At 43.6% G+C, this 10,830-nt stretch overlaps 1 protein-coding gene across 4 annotated transcripts in view; it reads left to right on the top strand.

Moving 5' to 3' along the window:
* The first annotated feature begins 3,077 nt into the window (after positions 1-3,077).
* The window catches only part of ZRANB1 (zinc finger RANBP2-type containing 1), a 65,089-nt gene continuing 57,336 nt past the window's right edge, over positions 3,078-10,830 (top strand). For 2 of the 4 annotated variants that reach the window (XM_061635708.1, XM_061635703.1), the window contains exon 1: positions 3,381-3,680. The gene's annotated coding sequence lies outside the window, so the exon portion shown is untranslated. The other 2 variants (XM_061635706.1, XM_061635704.1) reach the window with 2 other exon arrangements.

Here is a 10,830-nt window from a genome sequence, read left to right as displayed (position 1 = left end):
TACATTAACTTTACAGAGGAATTTAGAACTGAGCCTCAGGAAGCAAGATGAGAAGTAGAGAAACTGGGAAGTAATATTTTATGCAAGTTAATAGGAGTTAAGAGAAGTGCTTGAATTTTGGCAATGTTCTACAGATAACATCATCAAGACTTTGCTAAACAATTAATATAAGAGAAATAAAAGAATCCAACATTACGCCCAAACACATGTCTAAGATGAATGCTATTAAAAGGGGAAAGATAAACATGAAAGCATAAGATGAAAGAGAAACTTTCAAATAATGCCTAGACAGCCATAAGAAGGCACCAATAGGGCAACTGGGATGTTGAAGAAAACAGATGGTGAAAGACAAGAGGATGCTTCTTCCACGCTGGGCATTTACTGTCGAATAGCCACACTTTGTTAACTTTTTATGGGGCATCTGCATGACACCATGAACAAAACATCCTCCTAATATTTTGCAAAACCAAAGCAGAGAAAAACATAAAGGGGAAAAAAAGTAACTGGGGGTGCCCACCCCAAAATCTGCTCTGGGCCAGGACAAATCATATACCCCAGGAAAGGGGAGGGCATCCTTTATCATATGCCGCTGCGTTCCGCCTGGCCCAGAGCTTTTGCTGGGTGCAGGGCATGGGGGGATTGCATCTACACAAAACCAAAGCAGACAAAAACATACAGGGAAAAATAAGTAACTGGGGGTACCCACCCCAAAATCTGCTCTGGGCCAGGACAAATAATATATTCCAGGAAAGGGGAGGGTGTTCTCCATGAGATGCCACTGTGTCCCGCCTTGCCCAGAGCTGCTGCTGGGCACACGGCACGGATGAGGGCATTTATGCAAAACCAAAGCAAGCAAATACATACAGGAAAAAATAAGTAACTGGGGTGCCCACCCCAAAATCTTCTTTGGGCCAGGACAAATCATGCACCCCAGGAAAGGGGAGAGTGTCCTCTATAACATACCAATGCGTCCTGCCTGGCCCAGAGGCTCTGCCGGGTGCAGGGTGCGGATGAGGGCATCTACGCACAACCAAAATGGACAAAAATGGACAAAAACATCCTCTATGAGAATCCATGGCTTCCTGACTGGCCCAGAGTTTCTTGTGGGCAGAAGGAGTGGATCTGAGCAACTATACACATCAAAATATTTAAATAAGGTAGGGGGGGGAAAGGGTCTGGTGTTGTCCACCCCAAAACTTTATTCGAAGTACCATAAATCATACACATATTCATACAGGACAGGGTCCTCTGCAAGATGGCATTGGTTCCAACCCAGGTCAGAGCTTTTTGTTCATTCATGGCACAGAGAAGGTCATTTATCATTTCTGATTTTAGAGTGTTTTTAACTGTATTTAATTATGCATTTTAAAACTTTTGTGATCCACCTGGGAACATTTTAGTTAACGGCAGGGAATAAATCTAAACAACACCAACAACATTAATTTATGTATCAGAAGAATAGCCAAAATATATAGGAAAGATTATAAGGAACTTGGATGCCCACCCCAAAATATGATTTGGGGCACCACAAATCATAGTTCCACACATCAGGGATATTGTCTTCTATTAGATGCAGTCCATGCATAGTTTAGAGTCTCATCTATGAAATTACATGTTTATGCTTCTTGAGTGAATCATTGTCTGATGATCTGGTCAAGTTTCCTTCTGCCATGGCACCAGATAACATACAGTCATACTTTGAGAAGAATTGTTGTGCACTTGATTTATCATATCTCTAAATAACTTACTACACACATATATTATATTTCTCCAACAGGTAACAACCAAGTATACAAATGAACAGATAAACAAGTGCAGACTTAATTAAAAAAAAAGAACGAAATAAGGAAGTCATCAGAACTGGTAAAACAGTAAAAAATTTTTTTTCTTAGAAACATATTAGAACATTTTTGCAGTTTACAAAATCAACACCATTTCACATGGGCTGGAATTAAACAATTTCACCCATTGAGAGTAATCTCCTGGTTTTCATTCATCTCTGAAATAGTAGGACATTTAGAAGAGCACCTTCTAAACTGCACATTGCACATCATCGTTATTGGTCCTTTATAGCCTCATTGCTACAATATGACTTGGAGTACTATTTTTCTTTGTGAAGTCTTGGAACAACTCATCTGTTGCACAAACATTGCTACATCCTGTGTTTTGAAGTTCCCTAATTCCACTGTAGAAGTTCCAGTCACTTGCATTTCCCAGATTGTGGAAACAAAGTGATTTCCAGTGTTGAAAGTTATCCCTACCACTTTGTACCTGGGCGAGGTGTGATGCACTGGCATCTCGTAGAGGACACCCTCCCCTTTCCTGGGATATATGCTTTATTCTGGCCCAGAGCAGATTTTGGGGTGGGCACCCCCAGTTACTTATTTTTTCCTGTATGTTTTTCTCTGCTTTGGTTTTGCATAGATGCCCTCATCTGTGCCCTGTGCCCAACAGAAGCTCTGGTCCAGGTGGGACGCAGTGGCATCTCATAGAGAACACCCTTCCCTTTCATGGGGTGTATGATTTGTCCTGGCCCAGAGCAGATTTTGGGGTGGGCACCCCCATTTACTCATTTGTTATGATTTTATGACATCATTATGTATTTATAAGAGTATCAGAAGCCAGATGATTTTTATTGAATAAATGTATTGTTATTCTTGACGGGGAGAATCCCCCGATCACAGTGATATATCATACAGGGTACCCCAACATATATGTTGGGGTTCAGAGACATGTTGTTTGGTTTGAAGTTGCTGTAGCTGTCGACTTTTCTTCTTTTTTAGTGTTTTGAACTTTCAAGCAAATAAGGGACTGGGAACTAGGAACCAACTTCAGCGTCGCCTAGACTGCAGCAGAAAGCGGGTGTCATGCCTAGCGGTCTAAGGAGGGCAGAGCTAGTCCTTAAGGAGGTCGTTGCAGAGATTAGGAGCTTCCTTTTGAACGATGGAAGTGGGCTTTTTCCTTTTGCAGGCACAGAAAACGGAGAAGGAGGTGGGGGCGGCGGCGATAGAGGAAAGGGAATCCCTTTCTGGACGCTTATGGAGAGGAAGGATTGTCGTGCGAGCGCTCTGCAGTTGTGAAATGACATTATTTGCAGAGGTGGGCCTCTCGGATTTTCCGCGCGTGAATATTAGGAGGTGGGGAGAGGTTCGGCGGGAGGGGTTCTTTTCCCTTATTTTATTCCCGTATGGAAAGGAGAGACTCCCCCTCAGTATCCTCACAATGAGGCGCCCCAAAGACTTAGATGACATCACCCTTTCGTCTCCAAAGAGGTGCTGTCCCATTGGCTGGCTGGCCGCTCTCTTCTGGCCAATGAGCAGGCGGCAGGGCTCCAGGCCAGACGGGCTGACGTACGAGCTCCAGTCTCTTTGCGGTATGGGGGTTTATTTTGCTTTGGGCCACTCCAGCCGCCGCCATTAGCCGAGCCAGGATAGATTCTAGGGTGGCGGGATCTCCTTCCCTGGTCTTCCTTTCCCCCCCGTACCGCCAAGGTGGTAGCGTCCTCCTTATTCACTACGTCCTTTTAGCCGTCCAGACCAGGAAGAAACCATGTCCTGAGCCGGGGGGGGAAGGAGCAAGAGGCCGCAACCAGCGGTGCAGGGGTGGGTGGGAGGCGGGTGAGGGGTAGGGGCGGCAGCTGCTGAGGAGACAGCCACAGGATCAGGACACAGCACTGCAAGGTATGGCAAACCTTTCCCCACCGTATTTTCCCTCACCCGTCCTGGTATGGGGGGGGGAGAGAGAAGGGGGCGATTACCGCTTCTTATACTTTTGGGACTTCTAGACTTAACGTGAGAAATTGTCTAGCACTGTGCCTTCTTTCCCTGGTGTCTGAATGTGAGTTAATTATTCCGCCAAGGCTAAATAGTTTCCCTTTGGTTGGTTGCACTTCTGAGAATGGAGGCTAACTCATTAGTCTCCCCCCGGCAGAAAAACCCATTCGTACCTCAGTGTTTGGTGTCCACCCCCCCGTTTCAGTATCACTTTGTTGGTGGGGCCACCCGCTCTAGAGTTGGCAAAGTAAAAAGGATTTTTAAGGCCTTTTTCTGCCTCACACGAAGCCTTTAAACTCTCCCTCTCTTCCCCCCCAAAACACCGTACATTTTGTTAAGAATTATTTTTTGGGGGGGCAGTGTCAAGTAGTTATTTCGGCTCCCTTCGTCGTTTCCCGAGCTCTCATTTTATGTTCTTGTCTCTAAGGCTTTTGCTTGCTTCTGAAAGGGTACTGGGATAGCAGAGCGACGGCATAACTCTTTCTTTGGGGTGGAGTTGGGGACATGGGGTTACTGTTAATAGATAGAATGGTTGTGGTCCCTTGGTGAAGTGCTCGTTATATGTCATGATTTCCCTTTCTCAAGGATTTGGAGCATCCAGGCACCTGCCCAGGAAGGATGTTGCGGCTGCAACTGGGTTGTTTACTAAGGATCTAATAGTTCTAACAGTTGATTCTGGGAGAGCTGACTTTCTGTCCTTGAAGTATTAATGTGTACTGAATTGCTCACTGCCTCTAAGGCTTTTGGGAAAACTACTAAATATTGCAACTCTTGTTTTGTTTTCCTTAATGTGTGTGACTTTGCCCTGTAGTCTGCATTGAGAGCATCACTAATGCATTTGGAAAGGGGGTTTTCATTCAGTAAATGCTGGGTTTTGTACACCCATTATATCCATCACTATTGTTTCAAAGCTCTAAAAATACAGTTTGGCATATGCAAGCAGAAACATTTCTGTGTGCTTGCCTATCCACATTTAGTGCTGCAGTGCCTACATCTTACTATAGTGAGGTCATACCTCTCCTGTTTTCCACCCCTCCTCTTCCTCATTTTTCATAGACTGTATGTAACCTGTGTCTTACTATCTCAATTGCAAAAGTAGCATGCCATAAATACTGGAATTCTTTCAGTACAGAAGTTAAATTCTTTATCCTTGTTTAAAGTGAAATCAACATGGTTTTGTCCATCTACAATCTAGGTGTGCAGATTTCCCCCCACAATAGTAACTCTCACTAGGAGTCTGCATCTTGGGCTTGATCACACTTTCGTGAACTGCATCAGTCATATCTTTATAAGAATTTGCACTGGACAGTACCCATTTACAACATAATATCTCCATATTGGACCAGTTATCTTTATGGCTAAACAAGACTTTTTTTGGAGACCATTCAGTTCTTTTTGTGAACATCTGGAGTACCGCAGATAACCCTCAGTTTCTGAGAGCCCCAAATTCCCCTATGCTGTTGCTTTGTAAAAACAAACACACCCTCTTTTTTTCTCTTGTATGGATGTATAGATTCTTCTGTCTTTTCTCATCTCCTCCCTCCCTACTGAACAATTACTGTACCCCAGTCATTCTAAACAGATTCTGAATATACCATCTCTAGCAGATGTGTTATATAGGACAACCTTTATAATCTTAGGCATTAGCATTGGGGTCTGTGTGAAATAGCAGGGTGTCCAAAGCATAGCTTGGGTGCTGTTTTAACTAGGGCTGTGGAGTTGCTCTGTAATTGCATTTTTTTTAATGAGCAAGGAATACCTTTGCTAGAGCTCATGCGATGTGACACTATAATTGGTAATGCTTCCTGCTACATATATGCTGCCTATGCTTTCAGGCCATATATTTATCTAGCTATCCAGATTTTTCTGGCAATTATGCAGGGTGCCACTGAATGCAAGTTACATTCCACTGAATAACAGGGTGTATTCATTCCCAGCTCAGCTTTTCTGTGGTTTGAAAACTTCTCATTTATTGCAGTCCAAATGCAGATACAAATTCTGTTTCCATTGTAAAGTACTTATTCAAGAGGCTTTGCTCCTTTTTGTGTTTCTGTTGCTTTTTGTTTTTTGAGGTGATTTGACTTATGAACTTCCAAGGAATTAGTAGCTGAGTTACAAAAGTCACTCCTAGTTTATGCATATCAGAACTAGACTGTTCAGGTTATTTGTATTTATTGAGTCCTAACAATTCTGCATAAAAATTAATCATTTAGGATTTTATTGTTAAAAATTACTTAGAGTTCTTGTTCAAATAGAGATCAGAGTAGTTTACAACATAGCATAAAATTCCGATTAAAACAAAATCATAACTACAAGGGATTATAAACAATAACATTAAACAGCAAAAATAACCATATAAAAACAATGCAACTCCAGGCATGAGGAAAAAAAACAGCATTCACAGAAAAACAAAGCAGAAAAAAACAGCACTTCTAAAAATCCAGATCTTAACTTTGCATCTAGAAATATTCTTGGGTTAGATAGGCCTCCCTAGAGGTTATCATACTTTGGACACATCATGAGAAGACATGATTCACTAGAAAAGACAATAATGCTGGGAAAAACAGGGAGTAGAAAAAGAGGAAGGCCAAACAAGAGATGGATTGATTCCATATAGGAAGCCACAGACCTGAGCTTACAAGATCTGAACAGGGTGGTTCATGACAGATGCTCTTGGAGGTCGCTGATTCGTAGGGTCGCCATAAGTCGTAATCGACTTGAAGGCACATAACAACAACAACAACAAAGAGAGGGCTGTTGAGAATGTTGATAGAGTCAAAAAGACCCTGCTCCTTAGAGACTTCCACCATACTTTAGTTGCCCACGCAGGTCCCAAGCCATGTAGGGCTTTAACGATAAGAATCAGCCCTTTTATATTGGGCTCAAACATGCACAAGTAGCCAGAGAAGGTCAAATAAAATTAGATGATACGTTCAGATCACCATACTCCAGATGTCTAGTAGCAGCAGTTTATGCTAATAAAAGTTTTGGAGAGCATCCACGTTTGGAGCATGTTACAATAAGGTAGGATTTAGAATGGTGTAATGGGTTATAAGATTAGGATTATGTAACTGGACATAGTTGGTAAAGCATATAGAACTAGTTTATTTGATTTATAAATTCATATTCCCTGTTTGTAGTAAATGACTTACAAAATATCAATAACGTGGTTTAAACAGAATAAAAATTTCTAAAATAGAAATAGGACATTCCATTTAAAAACTTAGAAACTTGCAAAGAAGCAGCAATATTGAGTCAGGAAATGTCCTTTTAAACAGAAATATCTTTACCCATTGGTGAAATATGAGCAGAAAGGTACTTTGACAGATCTTTCTAGGCAGACAATTTCAAAAGGAAGGTGCCAGTATAGACCAGTGTCTTCTTTTTCTTCCTCAAAGTTGAGATTGATTAGGACATAGCACACAAAACATACTTCCTGATTGGCTTTTTAAGGAACCACAGCCCTACTGCTTTGGGCTAGTACATGGCCCTGTGGTATCAACACTAACAGTGCAATGCTAACTATGTCTACTTGGAAGTAAACCCTATTGAATTCAATGGGGCTTCCTTCCAGATCAGTGGAATTAAGATAGTGGCTGGGGTCTACTAGCAAGGATGTCATCTATCACAGCTTTAGGCCACCTATCTTTTTTTTTAGATTGGGAGTGGGAAAACCTATAGCCCTCTAGATGTAGTTGGACTCCAACTCGCATCTGCCCCAGCTAGCATGGGGGATCATTGGGGATTATGGGAGTTGAAGTCCAGCAACATCTGGAGGGCCATAGGTTCCCCACTGCTGTTTTAGTTGTTTTAGTAGCAGAAGCGTAACACATTGAAATTACTGACATTCCTTTAATAACTATGATGAGGTAAGGCTAGGAATGGTCCATATGATATAGTTTAAGTAATGAAAAAAAACAAGGGCTTGAGTCTGGTTTAGGTGATGGAATTCTGTCTATTTTTTCTTCTTATTGAGGACACTGTCTAAAACAGCTATTTTGAGAACTTTGAGGACTAATATATCACACACTGAGAAATGCTGGTAAAGAAATTTCTTAATGGCTTCAGCCAAATTGTTGGCAGTGATGTTTGCCAAATAATCTACTTGATGCCAGACTCCTAGGACCTAATGAATTTATGTTGTCAGTAGAAATCTTTACTCACCATTATTATTTACATCTCAAAATTTTCACAACATATTCAGGGTAGTGGTGGTGTACAGTTCACTGCTACATGCGCTAAAGGTATTAAACAAATGCTTGTTATATGAGAGTTTTGTTTATGGAAGAAAGGAAGTGAGAATTCTTTTCCTGGCCTGTCATTCATTGGAAATTGACTGCCTTCAAGTCGATCCTGACTTATGATGACCCTATGAATAGGGTTTTCATGGTAAGTGGTATTCAGAGGGGGTTTACCATTGCCTTCCTCTGAGGCCCAAGGTCACCCAGTGAGCTTCATGGCTGTGTGGGGATTCGAACCCTGATCTCCCAGGTCATAGTCCAACACCTTAACCACTACACCACACTGGGTAGAGTGAAATAGCTATATTGTTATGTATTACTCCTGGTGTCTTGGGATAGCATGCAGTTGCCTTAGCCATTTAAGGAAAAATAATTTAAAAAGTCACCCATAGCTGTAGGCCAGGGGTGGGGAACTTGATCATTTAGCTGATTACTGCAGAAAGTAGATTTGGAGTTACCACTGATCAGCTTATAGATGGTAACTACAAACTTGCAGGATCAGCTGCACGATAGAGTTCCCTGTGGGGAACTTGGTTGCACAGCTGACCCTTGCAGAAAGCAGGCTTAGAATTACTGCCTATCTACAGGCAGTAACTCAGGGCTTCAGTGGTGCTTTAAAGCAGTGCACAAGGCTATTTATTTGCATGTCTGGTGTGGTGCTTTGAAGCACTGACTTGCTGCATATCTTTATCTTTAATGTGATCAGATAACTGATAGGTGAGTGGTCCTGCCCACCTGTCAAATTTGGCCTACCAGAACTGGAGAAAGAAAGATTTGGCCTGGTGGGCTGAAAAGGTTCTCAACTCCTGCTGTAGGCCACAAGTAGATGTGCTCATCCAGACAACCCATTCTGGGATTTACACCATTTTAAAAGGTAAAGGTGTCCCTGCACTTGTAGTGTGAGTCGTTTCCGACTCTTAGGGTGACGTCTTGCGACGTTTACTAGGCAGACCGTATATATGGGGTGGGATTGCCAGTTCCTTCCCCGGCCTTTCTTTACCCCCCAGCATATGCCGGGTACTCATTTTACCGACCACAGATGGATGGAAGGCTGAGTGGACCTCGACTCCTTTTACCGGAGATTCGACTTCCTCCTTCCGTTGGAATCGAACTCCTGCGATGAGCAGAACTTCGGCTGCGTTACCGCTGCTTACCACTCCACCACGGAGGGTCTTTTACACCATTTTACTTGCACATGTTTTAACATTATGGACTTTTGGGTCATATAATGTGGAAGGGCTAGGAGGAGTATATTGGAGTCACTAATACCACAGGTGAGAAATGTCTTCATATCCCATAGTCTTCAGCGGGGTAAGGATTTCTTTAAAACTGCATAAGCACATATATCGTTAGGAATTAAAGTTAACAATTTTTGTTGGTGTTGGCATGAACTGTAAATTGATATTGCATAAACAGATGAAAGTCAATTTATTATGTTGGTTCAGCAGAACAAAAATTAGGCAGTGAAATAATGTTGTTTAGCACCAGTATGTTACCTTTTGCATTACACTGATGATACCCAGTTCTATTTCTCTCTAACATCTGAATCAGAAGAGACTGTGCAGCCCTGTACCAGTACCTGGACTTGGTTGGATGAGGGCTAGTAAACTAAGTCTGAATCCTAGCAAGGAGGTGGCACTGCTCCCTGGGGCAGGGTATCGCCAACATGTCACCCCATTGCTGAAAGAATTGCACCGGTTGCCCATTAGCTACCAGGCCAAGTTCCTGGTTTGGGTGTACAAAGCTGTCAGGCCCAGGATGTGACTCAGGAACCAGACCAACGGCTGTAGTTAATTCGTGTTTTATTAGGGTAATGTCCAAACAAAGCCTGCGTTTTCTCATGAAGCAATACAGGGATACAGGTCCTGCGGCATTGGGAGAAAGTTGACAGAGCAAGGGACTTCTTCCCGCCTGTTCTTTAAGAAGGGGCCAAACGGGCGCGCAATCTTTCACTCCTCCTTAACTGCCCCTCAGGTACTGCCCGCCTTCCCCCCCTTCTCTCCTGTCTTTTCAGCTGTCTGCGTGTGCGCGGTGAGGGGGGAAGCATCACCCCCTCCTCTTCTGAAGTTTCCGATTCCAGGATGGGGGATAGGGGAGGGGCTGATGGTAAACTGCCTCCCCGCTTTTCGGCTGTGAGCAGCCCTCCCTCTTTCCCCTCTTGCTCTGAGCCTGAAAGAGGGGGAGGCGTGAGAATGTCCAGGGAGGGCTCAGGCGTTGCTAAGCGACCTTATCACTGGCAGTTCCTCTGTTTCGTCTTCGCTCCAAAGGGGGGAAGTTCCTCCCCCTTCCCTCTGCCATCCATCCGAATACTCTTCTCCCAACTCTCCGGGATCCAGCTCCCCGGGATTGGGACCCCAGCTCTGCCTTCCGACACCATCCCCCCTCCCAGACTGTGCCCCCCTCCCCTTGTCTGGCTTGGGACGGTGGGGAAAACGTTGATGGAAAAGTTTTACCAATTCTGGAGCATGCACATCAGCTGCATCTTCCCATGATCTGTCAGCCACCCCATAGCCTTTCCAGTGAATCAAGTACTGCAGCTTGTGGCGTCTGATCCTGGAATCTAAGATCTCCTCAACTTCAAACTCAAGCTGCTCATTTACCAGGAGTGGAGCTCCGGGAGGTTCCTCCGGCCGTAACTCACTGGGAGGGGCGGCTTTCGTTAAGAGGGATCGATGGAACACAGGATGTATTTTAAACGTGTCAGGCAGCTTCAGTCGGTACGCCACGGGATTGATTTGAGTTTCTATTTCGAAAGGACCCACCCTCTTGTCTTGTAATTTTCTACATTTGCCCAGCATCTGGAGGAAGCGGGTGGA

This window comes from Rhineura floridana, chromosome 7 (genome assembly GCF_030035675.1).
Source record: "Rhineura floridana isolate rRhiFlo1 chromosome 7, rRhiFlo1.hap2, whole genome shotgun sequence".
NCBI classification, from domain to species: domain Eukaryota; kingdom Metazoa; phylum Chordata; class Lepidosauria; order Squamata; family Rhineuridae; genus Rhineura; species Rhineura floridana.
This window is presented reverse-complemented; position numbering and strand designations above follow the sequence as displayed.